Below are 19843 nucleotides of genomic sequence, written 5' to 3' on the forward strand. Positions count from 1 at the left end.
ATCTGTGTAAGCACACCTTAGGGTGGAGGCTTAATCAGCTGGGCCCCTGAGTGACTATGATGAGCAGAGACTCTTTGCTGACACATGCTGGACACGTAGCATGAGCAAGACTTTTTAGATGAACCCACTGGCTGTGGGGGCTGTGGCTACAGCTGATCCTGAATGATGTAATGTTTCCAAAGTATTGGTGGGGACATTCTGGCCCACAAGAGGCAATATGATACAGGGGTATAAGGCAGGACTAATGTTCAAGATATTTAAAAACCACTATGTGGTTTGTATATACAATGGAGTACTACTTGGCAATGAGAAAGAATGAAATCATGCCATTTGCAGCAATGTGGATGGAACTGGAAGGCATTATGCTGAGTGAAATAAGTCAGAGAAGGACAGATATCATATGTTTTCACTCATATGTGGATCTTGAGAAACTTAATATAAGACCATGGGGGAAGGGAAGGGAAAAAAATAGTTACAGAGAGGGAGGGAGGCAAACCACAAGAGACTCTTAAATACAGAGAACAAACTGAAGATGGATGGGGGAGGTGGGAGAGAGGGGAAAATGCGTGTTGGGCATTGAGGAGGGGAACTTGTTGGGATGAGCACTGGGTGTTGTATGTAAGCGATGAACCATGGGAATCTACCCCCAAAACCAAGAGCACACTTTACACACTGTATGTTAGCCAATTTCACAATAAATTATATAAAAAAAAAGAAGCACCACTATGGCACTGGGTCTCATCAGTCTGAATGGGACATGCAGAGCTGGAACAGGAGTCTGGCAGACCCTGGAATTAATTGTTAATGTAGGGATTCTGTTCTTGGGGTCCCAGGGGAGGGGTCTTGGTGGACAGGGCAGCAAGAAAGCATTAAGGAGTATTGGACTACCAGTTGTACGCCAACATATATAGAAGCATTTGATATTTTTATAATCAGTGTGGATATATTGCTGGGTAGTGATTAATCTTTGTTCTGGTCAAGAGCTTGGCCTATGGCTTGAATTCTGGTTCTTCACTTCCTTGTCTGTAACCTAGGGCAAGTTCTCTCTATGACTCAATTTTCTCATCTGTAAAGTGTGAGTAATAATAATAGCTATTTTGTAGGATTGATGATAGAATGCAATGATCTGATTCAAATGAAGCTATAACCTATAACAGAACCTGGCATATAGTAAGTGTTACACAAATGGCAAGATTGGCTATCAACATCTATACATGCTGATATTCTCTGAGATGTCCTTGTTCGTATCTTAGGTAGAATGCTATTGTTTCATTTTCCCTTTTTTCTGATGACAGAGTTTTTTAGAGCCTCCACCTATCTGTGCTTTGTCTGACCTGCTCTTTGGGACAAAGGGCTTGGCCACTCTGGATTTGACAAACTTTGTGAGGTGAGCTCATGCTTTCCTGCATAAATACAACACACAGCCATTTTTACTATTGGGTCTTATTGCTTTGCTATACTATTTGGGAAGACAATCTAGCGAATCCTCTGTACTTTCCCCTCTTTCCCCAAACTACCTATGGTTTTGTTGTGCTCCTTGTCCCTGAGACCATTGTTATGGGCTGAATGATTGCCCCCCAAAGTTTGTACGTAAAAGCACTAACCCCCAGTATATTAAAATGTGACTGTATTTGGAGATAGAGTTTTTAAAGAGGAACTCAAGTTCAAATGAGGTCATTAGGGTAGACACTAATCCAAAATGGCTGGTATCCTTACTAGAAGAGGAAATTAGAACACAGACACACACAAGAGGAAGAAGACACAGGAAGAAGACAGCCATCTATAAGCCAAGAAGAAACTAACCTCTCTTCTGGGAGGCCTCAGAAGAAACCAACCCTACCAACACCTTATCTTGGACTTCTAGCCTCTAGAGTCAGAAAATAAATTTCTGTTGCTTAAGTCCCCCACTGGTATTTCATTATGACTGCCAAAAACTTAGTGAAAAAACTAAGATAGCCAGCTCTCAGGGTGTCCAGCTAGAAGACTCTTTTCTTAGAGACCCTCATCAATACCAAAGCTTTGTGTCCCTTCTGAAACTCTCCCTCCACTCTAGTCTGAGAACTCTGTTTTCATCTGCAACCATACCTCTATCTCAGAAAACCTGATCATGTATTCTCCATGGTCTGACCCTCCCACAAACCAGACTTTTCAATCCTGAAGCCTAAAATAAAAAACAGGTAGGGGACTGAAAACAAAGTATGTAAGATGCCAGAGGCAGGAGAAAACATATGACACCTGTTGACATATGACACCTGTTGCCTATGAAGGCTCTTGGCATGGACTTGGCATAGAGTAAATGCTCTGCAAGTAGGAGGGGCTATTACTGTCATCGTTGTCATCGTCATCACCATCGTCACCACCACCACCATGTAGGCTTCTAACAGCCTGCCGTAGGCAACTCCCTTTACCTGGAAGTTTACCACTCCTACACCCTCATTATGCTCTCTCTCCCTAGAGCCTCTCAGAATTCCTCCTTGTCCCCTTTGTCTGCTAAGATGCTGGACCTACCTTAGAAAAGCAGCTCCCGATAAGATTTAGCAACCCTGTGGAAAATGAGAATTTGAATGAGTTGTAATAACTCAGAATTCAAAGCACATCCTACCTTTGAGGCTCTGCAGAGGTTTCCGAGGCCTGTGAATTCCCCAGCCCAGATGATGGATCGTGCACAGAAATGCCACATGAGGCATGAGCATGGGCTCCTGCTTCCTGCTCTCAGAAAGGTGGGTTATATTCGGTGTGCAGTCACTTGCTCATTTTTCTCCATCATTTTGAAGCACAATTGCCAAGTTCTAAAAGACTTATGAGTCCATAAGTCCTGCACCTTGCAAAATGGCTACCATCACTCTCCTGTTTTTCACACTGCCTTGTGAATAGGCCCCATTTATCTGTGGCTTCCAAGCTGCACACACAGCTTTCTTCTCCCCTTTACTGCTCTGAGTTCTTGTCAAATAGACGTCAGTGAGGCTCTGATCTCGGGATGCACTTCATCAAAATAATTACGCCAAGAGCTGGAACAGAAGAGCCAAAGTAAGAAAGCTGAAGTTTCAAGGCTTTCCAAATACCAAGAGGAAGACAAGACTTATCTAATCTAAAACTAATCTTCAGGCCATCCTCTGCCAGATTTCCAGCCCCATGGTGGTTTTATCTTGGTTGTTTTTTTTGCTCCCCTTTTCCCGGCAGATGAGCCTGACAGAGATCATCCTTGCCCTTGGTCCCCAGATGACGTCCACAGACTTGTCATTTGCAGGAAACATTGCAAGTCAGGGGGTGCACTCCACTTTGATGCTGTTAGAGTTCTTGGAACAGAGGCATCTGCTGGGTGTAGAAAAAGCCATCAGCCTGTGCTTTTTTCTAAATCATTAAAACTCCACTGGCATTTTGACAAATTGGCACCAATCATCAGGCTCAGCAACTGGGAACAATCTGTTTTGCAGGCTGAGAGAAACAGCTGTAAAACTGGTAAAAATCTGTTCTATTGTGCTCCAGTACATTTTAGGTAGAGAGGCAGGTTGGCAAAGTGGAAAAGGTATGGCCTTGAGAGCTAGCAGGATCTAGGTATGAATCCTGACCCTTCTGCCCACTGGCTGTGAATTTTGAACAAGCTCTTTAGCAATTTCCTCATCTGTAAAATGGGGAGAGAAATATAATTCTTGCAGAGTTGTTATAATGACTAGAGACTCCTTTTTTTTTTTTTTTTGAGAAAATACTTTTTTAGAGTGTTTGGCACAAGGCTGGTGCATCGTAAATGATTTCTACTGGGGAGGAAGCAATGATAACACAACAGTGGCATTAGTTATGGTTGTGATAATAGCAATGGTTGTCAGGTAAGTATTATCAGTGGAGTTGTTGTAAAAATAATAATGAAATGATGAAAGTGCTGGTTATAAGCCAGGAGACCTGTATTATACCAGTGATAGAGTTGATAGAATGAATGGTAGATTGAGGACCTGGTATCTAGTCTCAGTAGTTACTCCATATTTTGAGAATTGGTGTAGAATTATAGGAAATTGGAAGATTGCATGGTCCTCTCCAAATCTTCATTTAGATGCCCTTCTCTTACCTGCAATAATATATAAATCAAATAGCAGATGTTTCTTCCTTGTTCTGCATTTAAGCATTAATAAAAATAATGGCAATGCATGCTAACTTATATTAAGTATGTGCCAGTTATCAGGCACATTTTAATTTTACATATATTGCTTCATTAAATTCTTGCAAGTACTTTATGAGTAACGCCTTAATTTTATTCCTATGGTTTGCTATCAAGACGCAAAGAAATTAAATATCTTACCCAAGGTCACAGAGCTAATAGTAGAATGAGAATTAGATCTCAGGAAATCGGTCTCCAAAGCTGGCATCTAAACTTCTGTACTATACTACATGCTTTAACGAAAAGTTGTTGCAACCTGGAGGTTAGGTCACATGGCTTTATAACAGAGATTTCTCTTTCTATGTACAACCTGATTTATAATCTGTCCACAGCGGTTTAGCACAACTGAAATGTCAAGACATAAGGAGATCTGAATTGCTTTTGTTACTCAACCAGTCAACTAATCAACCAACAAACAGCCCATATTTATTTAACATGGGACTTTAATTAAAATGGGACTTGTTTTCAAGGGTTAGTGAAGAGTCCAATCATTTGGAGGGGAGTGTTAGCTTGGGGAGTAGTGAAAGATTATTTTGGAGAAGTTATGACAGGACATTATGGTGAAAGACATAGACTGTCAAGCTAAGTCTGAACTACAGACAATGAGGAGTCGGCGTCTTCTCTCTGAGTGGCCATGGCACCCCACTTCCCACCTTTAGAGCACACCCACTTTTTATAACAATTATAAACTTATCTACTTCATTCAGTATCCAATAAGCTCTTGGAAACTGTGACAATTTCAGAGTTTTCCTGACCAATGCAGACAACTATGTGTGTTTTCCATCAGGAATTCTCAGGCCAGTTCAATCACCTGCCTGTAATATGAACCCAGCTTGTCTTGGAGATTTGCGTTCAGAGGCTGGAGTAGGTTAAGAACCTAAAATCAGTCCTAATGGATTTCCCTTCTTTTTCTAGAAAGAAAAAGATGATTCTGTTTTCTTTTGGGAAATTCTAAGTCCACGAATATTGGTTTACAGGGATTCCCAGCATCCTTTTAATCTGCTGCTCCACGGGACCAAGGCTTGGACTTAATCATTCTAGAATGCTCACCAATGTAGTGTTTCACCACTGCTCTTGAATATGAGAGCTGGCACTGAATTTCAGGATGGCAGTTATTTTACTAAGAACTTTGAAGACATAATTTTACAGTTCTTTGGTTTCTTTTGCTGTTTATAGGAACTCTGCAGTCAATCTAATTCTAATTCTTTTGTAGGGTCATAGGGTCTTCTTTTTCTCTCCCATTGCTTTTAAGGTTCAGAAGTTTTACCATGGCATGTAAAGGTATAGGATGGTTTTTATTTTCTCTTCTCAGGACTCAGTGTGCCTTTCAAATCGTCTTTGAAAAATTCTCAGCCATTATCTCTTTATATATTGCTTTCTTCTCATCCTTTCTATTCTTTCCTTCTGAAATCTTTATATTCACTTTCTGAAATTTCTATTACATGTACACTTAAACTTTCTTCTTATGTCCTCATTTAAAAATGGCTTATAATTTTAACGTTTATTTATTTTTGAGACAGAGAGAGACAGAGCATGAATGGGGAGGGTCAGAGAGAGGGAGACACAGAATTGAAACAGGCTCCAGGCTCTGAGCTGTCAGCACAGGGGCCCGATGCGGGGCTCGAACTCACGGACCGCAAGATCGTGACCTGAGCCGAAGTCGGCGCTCAACCGACTGAGCCACCCAGGCGCCCCAAAAATGGCTTATAATTTTATTTCTCTATGACATAATCTACTTTATTTCCTGAGGTTTCTCTTCTGGTTTATTGATTCTCTTTGCAGCTGTATCTAATCTTCTATTTAAATTCAGCTTGCTGTTTTCAATTTTAATGTTATCTTTTATTCTTCAAAGTTTTATTTGCTTTTTTTCAAATATGCATATTATTTTGTTCATACTCCTTATTTTTAATATGATTTCTGATTCATCATTTTGTCTCTATTTTACATATTATCTTTTTTAAAGCTTGTTTTCTTTTTTTTTCCATGTTGTGTATTAATTCTTCTTTTTATTACCTGCTGGATTTCCCTGTGATAACTTTGTTTTTTAATTTATAATTTAATTGGGAACTTATGTTCAGAGATATATATATATTTTTTCCCCTGTGGGAGACCCATGTGTCCTGGAAGTATCCTTGCAGAGTGGTTTTGAATTTTTAGCTGCTAAGATCCTTGTGGTCACACTAATTCCAAAACAAATTTTGCCTCTATTTACTATTTGGGGTTTTTCTGAATTACGATAATAACGTGAATTCTGGTCATCTACTACACGTGCTTCAAGCTTAACATTTTTCTATTTCTTATGGTGACTTTGTTTTCTCACTCACGGTTATATAGAAACTTACATGAGATGGAGGATGAAGTTTTATCTCCTTTTTGTGGATTCTTTTTATGTTCCTTTTTATAGAATAGCATCCAAAGTTCCCAGCCTTATGCATGGGGCTTAGTTACAGCTCAATCTCTCTCTCTCTCTCTTTCTCTCTCTCTCCAAAGCCAAGTCTCTTGCCCTTGTGTGGTTGTAAAAATCTCAATCACTAGCTCATGTGACCTATATATAAGACCAGTAATCCTGCGGATGAGTACAGCATTATCTCTTAATGCTTTTGCCTCAATTTCTTATTTTTTTTCTAGCACCGAGGTATTTCTTTTTATACCGTTAGCACTCAACATAAAGCCAAGCACATGGCTGATGTGAGAAAGTGTATATATTTAAAAGACTATGTATTAGTTTTTTTCTAGTTTTAATTTAGCTAGGATTTGTTGCACTAAGGAAGTCCTGCAACATGAGCTCAGTCTGACATATTGTCAGAAGTTGCCCTCTCTCAACATCATGGACTCTTAATTTTCACCTAGAGCCAAGATTGAAAAAATATGCAGATAACTTCAGCATTGCTTCCATAGGATCCCTCTGATTTTGAGGCACTGGTCAAGAGACCGAAAACCATGCTGGGTAAAGTTTTACTCCCACATAACATTTGCTTAACCAAGTAGCAGTCATAGTTAAGGATGCACGTTCATCTCAGTTATGATTTAACTTGAGTTGCGGTCACACTACATTTATTTTTTATTTGTGTCACAGTACCTACTGTTATGGTTGGCAAATTCTAACTGTAACAACTAACATTTATTGAGCTCCTACCTATATGCCAGGCACTGCTATTAACACTTTACATATGTAATTCCGTTTTATCTTTACAACAAAGAATTGAAGCACAAAGAGGTTAAATAGCTTGCCGATGGTCACATAGCTAAGAAATGGTGGGCTCAGTATTCAAATCCAGACATCCTGATAGATGAGCACTTCCAATGAGCACCTAAATAAATATCCACTGGATGAACAGGGCTGTTGAAGGTATTATTATTACTATTGTCATCACCATATTTGGAGGAGATGAATGCCTTTGAGAGAGATCCTCACTGGCTGTGAGTGAATGGGAGGTTGATGGGCAAGAGAACCTGGAGGCAGAAAGCATGCTAAGGAAGCTGTGTAGGAATGTGCCTGGCCCAAAGACTTACACTCTAACTAGAACTATGGCAAGTTTCTTTTTTCCTTCACACAGAACTCAAACACATTACTTATGCAGTTGATCATTGCGTAAGCTTTTCTTTGAAATCTAGTTTTTCTCCTTCTGAACTCTTCAAGTCTTACTTAGCATTGTACGTAAAAGATTTAAAATGAGGAGCGCCTGGGTGGCTCGGTCAGTTGAACATCTGACTTCGGCTCAGGTCATGATCTCGCAGTCTGTGAGTTCGAGCCCCGCGTCGGGCTCTGTGGTGACAACTCAGAGCCTGGAGCCTGTTTCGGATTCTGTGTCTCCCTCTCTCTCTGACCTTCCCCCGTTCATGCTCTGTCTCTCTCTGTCTCAAAAATGAATAAATGTTAAAAAAAAAAAAAATTGGGGCGCCTGGGTGGCGCAGTTGGTTAAGCGTCCGACTTCAGCCAGGTCACGATCTCGCGGTCCGTGAGTTCGAGCCCCGCGTCAGGCTCTGGGCTGATGGCTCAGAGCCTGGAGCCTGTTTCCGATTCTGTGTCTCCCTCTCTCTCTGCCCCTTCCCCGTTCATGCTCTGTCTCTCTCTGTCCCAAAAATAAATAAAAAACGTTGAAAAAAAAATTAAAAAAAAAAAAAATTAAAAAAAAAAAAAGATTTAAAATGAGTCAAGTTAAAAAAAAATACTATCTTTAGTAGCATCATATAGACACAGTGCTCTGTACGGTGGAGAGAACATATTTTTTTATTTATTTTTATTTTTTATTTAATTTTTAAATTAAAAAATTTTTAATGTGTATTCATCTTTGAGAGAGAAAGACAGAGCGTAAGTAGGGGAGGGGCAGAGAGAGAGGGAGACACAGAATCTGAAGCAGGCTCCAGGCTCTGAACTGTCAGCACAGAGCCCGATGTGGGGCTTGAACCCTCAAAGCATGAGATCATAACCTGAGCAGAAGTCAGAGGCATAACTGACTGAGCCAGCCAGGTTCCCCTTTAAATTTTTTTTAATGTTTATTTATTTTTGAGAGAGAGAGAGACAGAATGTGAGCGGGAGGGGGGCAGAGAGAGAGGGAGACACAAAATCCAAAGCAGGCTCCAGGGTCTGAGCTGTCAGCACAGAGCCCAACGTGGGGCATGAACTCACCAACCTCAAGATCATGACCTGAGCCGAAGTCAGATGCTTAACCAACTGAGCCACTCAGGCACCCTGAGAACATACGTTTTTTAAAGTCAGCCAGGTTTGGGGTCAAATCCAAGCTCCACTGCCTACTGTGCCTCAGTTTTCCCAATTGTAAAATCAAGAGAACATACAACGAATAGGGTTGTTATGAAAACCAATTTGGATAATGTAACTGGGGGAGGGGCTTTAAGACAACAATATTTCTGAACCCTTGATGGTGGGAAGAGGGGACACACCGGACAGCAATTCTTTTCTTATGCCCCACTGTATAAGCTTGGGCTTGTCTTTGGGACTAGGTCTCCCTCAGTGCAGATGGGGACCACTGCAGAGAAGTATGGTCAAGTAGTTAAGAACCAACTACAGAGCCAACTGACCTGGTTAAATCATGCTCTGCTCCTTGCTGGCTGTGTGATGTCAGACAAGTTATTCACTCTCTCTGTGCCTCAGAGCCCTCATCTGTCAAATAGGAGTGAAAGTAGACACTATCTCGTATGACTGTTACACAGATTAAAGGAGCTAATCTTTGCACAGTACAGTGCCTGGCACTCAGCAGGTGTGATGCAGGTCTACTAAATAAATGAATACATACATAAATACAGAAATAATTTAGTCATTCAGAGGTAAAGGCAAATGGCAAGATTCAAATGCATATACTTTAGACAGGATGGTCAAACTTCCTGTTTAATAATTACAGGGCTGTCTTCATCACAGGTGATCTGTCTCTAGAGAGTTGTTTTTACCTTTTAAAAATTTTTTCTACTTCCTCTTGTGGGGTCCTGAGGATGGGGAAAAACAGAAGGGGGCTGGAATTATAAATATAGGAATTTTGAAGGAGGATTTTTGTCTGGGTAGATAAGTGAGCCCCTATGTCATGCCCTGAGGTCAGCAGCTATGGGTGACAGTGACAGTGACAGGAATGGGTACCTGGGAAGGGGCAGGGCTGATGTGTCCTAGAAGCAGTGACAACAGATGTCCAGCTACAGTGTAGTGTCCTCATGTCATTCCTACACTCTGATCAAACACATCTGGCATGGCAACCTTGTGTTTGCTGTGCTTTGGGGCTTCAAGGAGGACCCTGCATCTACTCTGGTGGTGAGGTGTGTGTGTGGCAATGTGCAAAGTGGTCTGAGAGACTGGACTGTGGAGACATGATTTCGACGCAGCCAACATGAATGAACTTAAATTCAGAAGGCACCCCAGAGGAAAGCAAATGGGTTTTGGGAACATAAAGCTGTCTTTGGGAACTCTCAGAAATGCCTGGGAAATTCCCTGGCCTTCCAGTAAGTTCAGGATGAGTGCTTTATTATTTGGTTATTTACAAATAAAGGCTTGCTCTAACATTTTGTAAAAGATGGATATACAATGTCTATCCTTACAGCAGCCAGCACAGTGCCTAGCACATTTTCTTCCCCTTATTTTTCTGATATTTTTGGTGGACTAAGGTATGTCCAAAGCACCGCACAGTTAGAACCAAGAGGGCAGTGTCTCCTCTAGCCCTGTTCCTGGGCCCAGAATGGCCTCCATAGCTTTGCTAGGCAAGTCAGCCTCACCTGCCTCTCCTGACTGGTGTTTATCACACCCAGGGCAGTACCACCCAGAGACACCTGTTCCCTGACAAGGAAGCAGATGTAGGAACGCAGTGTCTTCTGTCAGGATGCTGAGCAGAAGCTTTCTCACTGAGCCATCGGACAGCCCTGACAACTGATGCCAAGGGGACTTCATCGGGAAGTGCAGAGTCTGGAATTATCTGGGTTTCCAGACAGTGACTTGGCAGGTGCTAGCCTGCCCAGCAGGGTTCGTGCTTACCTAAGCATTTCCTGCAAACTAAGAAAAAAGTCTCTTCCCCCTTCCAGACAAATGACTCTGAATAATTGTTCTGATTCATTTCCTCTGGCTGGCAGGCGTGGCTCTGGGTTTTTTGTTTTGTTTCATTTTGTTTTGTTTTTGACAGGGTTGACAGCTTGCAAGCCTGTGAGCCTATGGCCAACCTCTCCTGGTGCTACCAGCTCTCCCTATCCTATTGCTAACAAGTGTCACAATGTGTACTGCCTTTGACAAGGCCTGCAGGTTGCATTATTCAGCTGGCATCTGGGAGTTTGTTGGATCTTGATTCAGCTCCTGGTGGACCCCAGGACCTAGGGCAATGCTTCCTGAGTTGTGATATTTGCACAATAGTCACTACACAACATGTTTTTCAGTGGTGTGAGGTTTGAACATTTTACCATAGCACAAAGATACCGAGATACTGTTTTTCACTCGATGAGGATTTTTACTCAAAAGATTTAAGGGAAAAAGTGAGCCAATTTAAAGAACACTAACAATATAATAGTTCTGGGAAAAGGCACAAAGGCGATATATGAATGAATACATTCTAGACAAACATGACTCAGAGAGGATGCTGTACTATGTATACAAATGAGGAATTTATCCATTCATTTATTCGTTCACCAGCTTTTTGAGTACCCACTATGCTAGGCTGTTGTGGAGATGGGGAAGACTGAGTGGTGACTGCACAGGAATCCTGGCCCGTGGCTGGCCTGCATAAGCATTAGTGAATTGTTTGGGGATTGGGTGACTGGTATTTAACAATAACAAGCTGTAGGGTCAGGTGCTTCTAAAAAAGATCTGGTGTCCAAGACCTAAAATAAGATAATGTTAGAGGCTGGTTCGTACAGAACTCAGATATCTTCAGATAGCTATAAAAGCATGGTTCCTTGAGCCCAAACTGAGTCACAGACAGGGCAAGACCAATCCAGTAAGGAGCTTTGAGGGCCCTATTTACTCGAGGGCTTCTTGCACTGAGTGAGGAAAGAAGGAACTTGGTGTATGGGTGTCCCCATTTTCCCAATACGGTGTGGGACACCAGCATTTACTGGTGCTGCCTGCAGGACAGGTAGCGCACTGCACAACTCTGGAGGGCACCAGTCTCATCTTAGACATCCATTTGCACCCAAATGTGGCAATTTCCAGAAGAATGATAGTCAACTGTCTCATTCTATGCAAATCAGCATCTTATGACCATTTTCTGGTAGATGGAAGTACAGTGTCTTAAGGAAGAGGCACCTTTGGCAAATGCCCAAGCAGTTTCACACCAGGCATTGTGTTCCTTTTCCAGGTAGACCTGGATTTGGTCTACCATCAAAATTCTTGGCCCATTTTCTGCTCATGGCTCTGCTTTGCCCTTTTAGCAATGATTGTTTCGAAGTTTTAAGAAGTGATTAAGCAACAGTCTGCTTTCTCCCCCTGAAAGATGGGCAAAAGAGTCAGGTAGATAGAGATAAAACTATCACCTTTATTACCGATGAAGCTGGAGTAAAACGGACCAGGCCTGGTGTAACGTGGTCTTGCTAATTAACCCTGAGTCAGACGTGCTTATTTATCCTGACACTGGCACAAATTGGTCATAGTCACATGCGTCCCCTGATAGGGGCAGCAGAGAGCAGATGAGAAGACACAGGTGGACAGATCCCAAGTAGCAGAGATGGGGGGGTTTGAAACCTCCATCACAAGTCATTTTGCCTTCTGTGGGGAAAAAGGCCGGGAATGTTGTTCCAATGTCCCTACTATACACAGTGATGTGCAGATTCAATGTCATCCCTACCAAAATTCCAATTGCATTTTTCACAGAAATAGAGAAGACATGGGGCGCCTGGGTGGCGCAGTCGGTTAAGCGTCCGACTTCAGCCAGGTCACAATCTCGCGGTCCGTGAGTTCGAGCCCCGCGTCAGGCTCTGGGCCGATGGCCCGGAGCCTGGAGCCTGTTTCCGATTCTGTGTCTCCCTCTCTCTCTGTCCCTCCCCCGTTCATGCTCTGTCTCTCTCTGTCCCAAGAAATAAATAAAAAACGTTGGAAAAAAATAAAAAATAAAAAAAATAAAAAATAAATAAATAATAGGGGCGCCTGGGTGGCGCAGTCGGTTAAGCGTCCGACTTCAGCCAGGTCACGATCTCGCGGTCCGTGAGTTCGAGCCCTGCGTCAGGCTCTGGGCTGATGGCTCGGAGCCTGGAGCCTGTTTCCGATTCTGTGTCTCCCTCTCTCTCTGTCCCTCCCCCGTTCATGCTCTGTCTCTCTCTGTCCCAAAAAATAAAATAAACGTTGAAAAAAAAAAATTAAAAAAAAAAAAAAAGAAATAGAGAAGACAGTCCTACAATGTGTATGAAACCACAGAAGACCCTAAACACCCAAAGCATCTTGAGAAAGAAGAACAAAGCTGGAGTGAACACACTGCCGGATTTCAAACTATACAAGAAAGCTATGGTAATCAAAACAGTATCTTATTGGCATAAAAAGAGACACACAGATCAATGAAACAGAATAGAGAGCACAGAAACAAACCCATGCATATACATATGGTGAATTAGTTTATGACAAAGGCACCAAGAACATACAATGGACAAAATATAGTCTCTTCAATAAATGGTGTTGGGGAAACCAGATGTCCATGTGGAAAAGAATGAAACAGGACTCCAATGTTACACCATACATAAAAATCAGCTCAAAATGGATTAAAGTCCTGAATGTAAGACCTGAAACCATAAAACTCCTAGAAGAACACAGAGGGGGTCAGCTCCTTGATGTTGCTGTGGGCAATGATTTTTTGAATTTGACATCAAAAGTAAGGGCAACAAAAGCAAAAATAAACAAGCAGGACTACCTCGAATGATACTCCTCTTTTATAATTAACATCTTTTTTCATACAAAGAAGAAGCAACATTTTTACCTCAAAATTATGTCCTGACCTTCACTCGGCAGGTAGCTCCTTGCAGGAAAGTATCAAGACTGGCAGGGGAGAGAAAGAGAGAACATAAGAGAAGAAGAGAGGGCACAGTCATTTCCCCTGGACATTCATAATTGACCCTCCTAACGATGTGAACAACATAATATTTGCAACCAGAATCGTATGTTGAAATAACCTTTTCACTTAATTCCTTCTTGCTCTCCCCTCTCTCTTTTCAACAAGGGCAAAGCCCTGAGCAGAAGAGAATACGTTGTAATACGTTTCCTAACAGTGGGAGGATGTCCCATACTTCTACTTCTAGGGGTTTGTGGTGGGGAGCAGAAACCCAGAGGTCCCATGGGACAACGTCCTCCCTGACCTTCCAATTTTTCAGTGTCTCACCCTCGTATGGGAGAGAGAGAAAGGAGAATGGGGCAGATCAGAGTCCAGAATCCTTGTTCTTCCCTCACAAGCCTGGGTACCTCTGCCCCTAAATAGCAAAGGGATTACATGCAGCGGTGTTTCCTTTTTTTCCTTTTTAACGTTTATTTATTTTTGAGAGAGGGAGAAAGCACTAGCGGGGGAGGTGCAGAGAGAGGCAGGGTACAGAGGATCCAAAGCAGGCTCTGTGCTGACAGCAGAGAGCCCAATGCTGGGCTCGAGGGCTCAAACTCGCAAACCGTGAGATCATGACCTGAGCCGAAGTCGGACACTTAACCCACTGAACCACCCAGGAGCCCCATGAGGCTGTATTTCTGACAGAGCGAGCATGAAGGATTCAGCTGAAAGCTTTTCCAGGAGACGCTGAGACACAGAGGAGGGCAGCCGGCATGGGCCGGACAAAGGCACAAGTCCAGAGATTTATTCTTCTGTGGCTGCACCCTCTGCTAGACAGCATTAGACTTACAGTAGTCTCTGGGGGGTCTCAGTGTTGTGCTCAGGCAATTTACAACTTTCTGAGATTATCCCTCAATACCTGTTTCAGGCTTAGAGGAAAGAAAAAACAGGGTCACTGACAATTTGGGGCGGGGTCAGGACAGTGCAAAGCTTACACACCGTACTCTCTTCAAAGGGAAAAGGAGGGAGGCAGGACCTAAATTCTCTTCCCCGTTCACTCTACCACATTCTCTCATCTGTGAATATACTCTGCTCACTTGCTCTTTGCTGACTCTCTACTCCCCTCCTTTTCTTTCTTTAGTCTTTTTTATTTGGTGCAATTTTTCATCTCCCTTGATTTCCCCACATTTTCAACAACCATTAAACCAAAACGAAAAATAAAGCTGACAAAAGAGCAGATAAATATTGTTTTATAACCTAACCTCTGAGCTTCTAACAATATTAGCATAATATCTCTCCCTTGAGAGACAGTCATTTTGAGAAAACAGCTTGAGCTGGCAGCAAACTCCGTAAATTCCATGCTGCCTGAGCTGTGCCTGACCTCACAAATCCAGAACTGGCCTTTCTTTGTCCCTTTCCATTAAGAGAGGTTAGAAGTTACCCCCCAAGAGCCCATGGTAGTAGAATTCAGGATTGAATTCAATCCACCATCAGCTGGATGATCCCAGGGGTTATCAGCCCTTGCAGAACGCTCCACAGAAATCAAGCTTAGCACAGACTTTTATTAGAAAGTAATCATAAAGTTGTCTCTCTTCTCAGGACAAAGGCTATTTGAGTAGGAGGATTTCACTCTTTTATGAAAGATGTTCTTGAGAACAACTGTCCCTGGTGACAGTGGGGAGTTTGACCTTAACTGCCTCTCGAAGCTTCAGGCCAACCACCTGCTCTGTGGACAGGCTGGGCAATGAGTCCAGCCGGTGTAGCGTCTGAGTTCTGGCAGCTTGCAGAAAAGCCTCCAGAACTGAGAACAGCAGAGGCCCATTTCCAACAACGGCTTAATGCCTTCCTAACTTAAGGAATCCCAAATGGTGCTCTCCAAGGGGGTTTAGGGAAACAGCACTGGATTTGGAATCTAGAAGATATGGAAGATGTGGGGTCCCTTTCCAAATAAATGCCTTATTGGCTCATACTTTTGTTCACCGACGTAGTCAATGCTTTTGGATCCCCATTCTGTGCAAAGCACTATTCTATTTGGACAGCATAACTTTAAAAAAAGCTCTCAATATTTATCATATACCAAATTCTCCTGAGGAGACTTGCTTTTAATTTTTTTTTTTAAATGTTTATTGATCTTTGAGAGAGACAGAGCATGAGCTGGGAGGGGGGTGGGGAGGACAGAAAGAGATGGAGACACAGAATCCGAAGCGAGCTCCAGGCTCTAAGCTGTCAGCACAGAGCCTAACGTGGGGCTCCAACCCACAGGCTGTAAGATCGTGACCTGAGTCAAAGTCGAACGCTTAACCAACTGAGCCACCTAGGCACCCCAAGCCTTTTTTAATGTTTATTTTTGAGAGAGAGGGAGAGGTGGGGGGAGTGGCAGAGAGAGAGGGAGAGAGACTCCCAAGCAGGCTCCACGCTGTCAGTATAGAGCCCAACATGGGGCTTGAACCCACGAACCATAAATCAAGAGTTGGACACTTAATCGACTGAACCACCCAGGTGCCCCTCCTGGGTGGGAGGGAGATTATTAATGATGCAGGTTCCTTGTCACAAATACTAGAGACTTTAATTCAGAGAAACTTGGGTGAGGTCCTGAGCTTACATCTGTTACAGACACCTCAGACGTTATCCCTTTCACAACTCTTACCATTTTGAGTTTTTAAGAAACTATTAAAATGTTAACAATAATTTCCCATTGTGTTAAAGCCATTTTTACTTATGCCTCTTCTAAAAGCCCTGTATTATCTATATCAAGTACCAGGCCTCATTCGGTTTTATACTTCTATATCCTCTTGTATATACTAAGTACTTAGGGTTGGCTATGTGGAACTGATCTGACACAACGCAAGGAAGCCAAATCAATGTCCAGCAACTTCTCGTTGTGCCTAAGCTTGGTGAAACCAGAGAAATTCATATGAAAGATGGGCACCGCTAGACTCTAGAAAGAAAATCTTACATGCAAACACTTCAGTAGGGAGCACTATCTGAAGTAAGTAGGAAGGAAACAGGGTTGTGTGACAAAGAAGAACAGAATGCATTACTGAGCTGGCCACAGCTTTTTAAGGGGCCAAAAGGTTACTTGGTCTCCAAGGTCAAGCTCAGAGAGGCTGCCTAAAATTACTGTGTCTCCAAATAGTCAACAGGGAAAAAGGGAGAAGAATTTATCTACTGGATTCCATCTCGCATATTAGCTAAACATGCTGGTCATTGGCTGAATTGTGTCCCCGCCTCCTTAAATTCATCTGGTGTAGCCCTGACCCCAAGTACCTCAAAATGACTGTATTCGGAGATGAGGCCTTTAAAAGGTGATCAAGTTAAGATGAGGTCATTAGGGTGGGCCTTCATCCAATATGACTGGTGTCCTTATAAAAGAAGAGATGGGGACACAGACACACACAGAGTGAAGACCATATAAAGACACGGGAAGAAGTCAACCATCTATAAGCCAAGAAGAGAAGACTCAAAAGAATCAACTGGACAACACTATTATCAAGACTTCCAGCCTCCAGAACTGTGAGAAAGTAAATTTATGTTGTTTCAGCCACACAGTCTGTGGTCCCTTGCTATGGCGGCCCTAGTAATCCAATATAATGCCCACAGGCATCAACTCCCCTACATTTGCTGGGAGCAGCAGAGGTATCGATGGAGGGAGGCACAGAGCATGAGGAGGGCCTTTGAGCACTTGAAAATCAGAGACCACCCCCACCCACACCCCCTGTCTGCCTGCCACCTGAGGGGCCTGGCCAGGTGAGCCATGTGCACACAAGCACTTAGTGGCAATGGGAGTGAAACAGGGAAAGCTTGGCATGCTTGCCAGGCTTGAGGCAAGGGGCTGTCAGGCTGTGCCTGTGAGTGATAAAAGGGCCATGAACAAGACCTCTTGGTAGGGTGGGCAAAGCACCCTGAAAGTGAAGACTGAGTTCAGCAGAGACCAAAACCTCTCCTCTGGTTTCCAAAAATGCAGTTCAGCCTGGTGATCTTCCCAGAATGTCATAAGTTACATGGGACAGAAAAGCACGGGTTAGCCAATGCAAGGATGCACACAGATCAGGTTCCACTGGTGACTTTCTCTTGTAATTTTCCAGGAAATGGGACAATTGACAAATTTATTTTCACCACTAGATGTCACCCTTGTGCCACCCAGGCTTCCGTCTTCACTATGGCTGTGTTAAACAGAGGGGCAAAGATCAGGGTCCCAGAGGCCTACGGAGGCTTGGGGTGGGGTGGGGTGGGGTGGGGGCAGGGTCAAGGACCAAGGATGAGAAGGAGTTAATGGGAAAAAGACAGACTCCTGGATTTGGAGCACACAGTTCTGGATTACTTTACAGCAGTGTTTCTCAACTTTGGCTGCATACCAGAAACTTCTGGAAAGCCTTAAAACAAAACAAAACAAAACAAAACCTGAGGTCTGAGTCCCACTCTCAAGATCCTCTGTGTAAATGGGTTGGGTGTGTGGGTGTGGGGAGCTTTGAAAGCTCCCTAGGCATTTTTTAAAAAATATTTTTAACTGTTTATTTTTGAAGAAAAGAGAGACAGAGCATGAGTGGGGGAGGGACAGAGAGAGATGGAGACACGGAATCTGAAGCAGGTTCCAGGCTCTGAGTTGTCAGCCTAGAGCCCGATGCGGGGTGAACTCACCAGCTGTGAGATCATGACCTGAGCTGAAGTCGGTCACTTAACCGACCGAGCCACCCAGGCGCCTCACCCTAGGCATTTTTAATGTACAACCAAGGTTAAGATGGGGAATCACAGCTGCAGACTATTATTGTGAATCCAGATATTGTATGTAAAGCAAATATCCATCAGTTGAATCATCGCTGAAATGCACTCTAGGAACTTGCTTTCATGAGCAAAACAGAATAGAGGAAAGTCAGTAGAACTGACCTTCACACTATCACATCTTCCTATGTTTGAATTCCACTTGAAAGATATCTAGTAAGTGCTTGTTTTAGGTCACATTGTGTATGGGATACACAACACACTATGGCTCTGAAGAGTACCAGTGGAGGAGGCAAATTACTACAGATTTCCATCTGCTACCTATGTAATCGTCAGTTCTGGAAAGCTGGGGTTGTGGACAAGAACCATAGAAAGGCACTTCAAACTGGGAACTGTAAAGAAAAGAGGTGACTAGATACACAGTGGTCTTTTTTGGGCATATGTTCTCTTGCCATTATTTTTCCAGAAGGACACTCGTAGGCTTCCAATGGCCATCACACTAGGAAAGTTTGGAATGCAGTGACTACAAAGAGTAAAGGTTACAAAGAACTACTACAAAGAATAACGAGGAAGAATAATGATGTAGTCACCATGTACTCCTCCTGTTACCTGCTAACTAAGGAGACCACACAGCTTCAAAATGCTGGATTGCTTGATACTTAAGACACACATGCAGGGAGAAGGGACAGACACATCCTTATTTTCCTGGAGCTAAATATCAAGAGACATCTTCCAGCCTGTTCTACATGGTTTGCAAAATTTCCTTAGATCTCATTTTCTTGGTCTTCCATTTCTAAGATCCTCACATTTAATTTCTTTTTTTCTAGACCATCTGCATCTATACAGGTATAACAGAAACCACAAACTGATGCCCTGAAACTGAGTGGAATCAGCCCTGAGCATCCTGCATTGTGAGCACTACACTCCTCTTCAGGCTTATTATGACGAGGCCCCTCCAGTACTATGATCAACACCCATCCATGCTCTCTCCTGTCTATAGAGAGAAAAGACTAAAAATTTGACAATGATTGCCTCAACTAAATGGAATTTGTTAGAATATGGAGTCATTGCTTTCAGGGGGAGAAAAGCTGTTTTTTTTTTTTTTCCTCCTCCCCTCTACTCTTTATGGTATTCACTCCCACCCAAGTCAAACTGGCGGGGGGGGGGGGGTGCTCTGAAAGGACCATTTGTAAAGCCTGTGTGTACCTGAAAGATGAAAGCCCAGCATCCCTTTGCCCTGTGGACATCTGTTGGAGTAGTGGCTTTGCCATCTTCCCTCCACATCTGCTTTTCCTCCCATCTTTATTGAGCTTTAATTGACAAGTAGGAATTATATACATTTAAGGTATATAACTTGATATTTTGATATAGGTATACATTGTGAAATGATGACCACAACCAAGGTAATTAACACATCCATCACTGTACATAGTTATCATTTCCTTCCTTCCTTCCTTCCTTCCTTCCTTCCTTCCTTCCTTCCTTCCTTCCTTCCTTTTGTTTGTGTGTGTGTGGTGAGAACGCTTAAGATCTA

The 19843-nt window shown here is 42.9% G+C and overlaps 1 long non-coding RNA gene across 2 annotated transcripts in view; it reads right to left on the reverse strand.

Moving 5' to 3' along the window:
* Positions 1-19843, reverse strand: part of LOC131518948 (uncharacterized) — an 85084-nt gene that overhangs the window by 2732 nt on the left and 62509 nt on the right. For both annotated transcript variants that reach the window (XR_009265372.1, XR_009265373.1), the window contains exons 2-3: positions 13537-13595; positions 2603-3008 (exon numbers count right to left, since the gene is read on the reverse strand). This is a non-coding gene — a long non-coding RNA (uncharacterized LOC131518948). The remainder of the gene's footprint in view (positions 1-2602; positions 3009-13536; positions 13596-19843) is intronic.

Source organism: Neofelis nebulosa, chromosome 8 (assembly GCF_028018385.1).
Source record: "Neofelis nebulosa isolate mNeoNeb1 chromosome 8, mNeoNeb1.pri, whole genome shotgun sequence".
Taxonomy (NCBI): domain Eukaryota; kingdom Metazoa; phylum Chordata; class Mammalia; order Carnivora; family Felidae; genus Neofelis; species Neofelis nebulosa.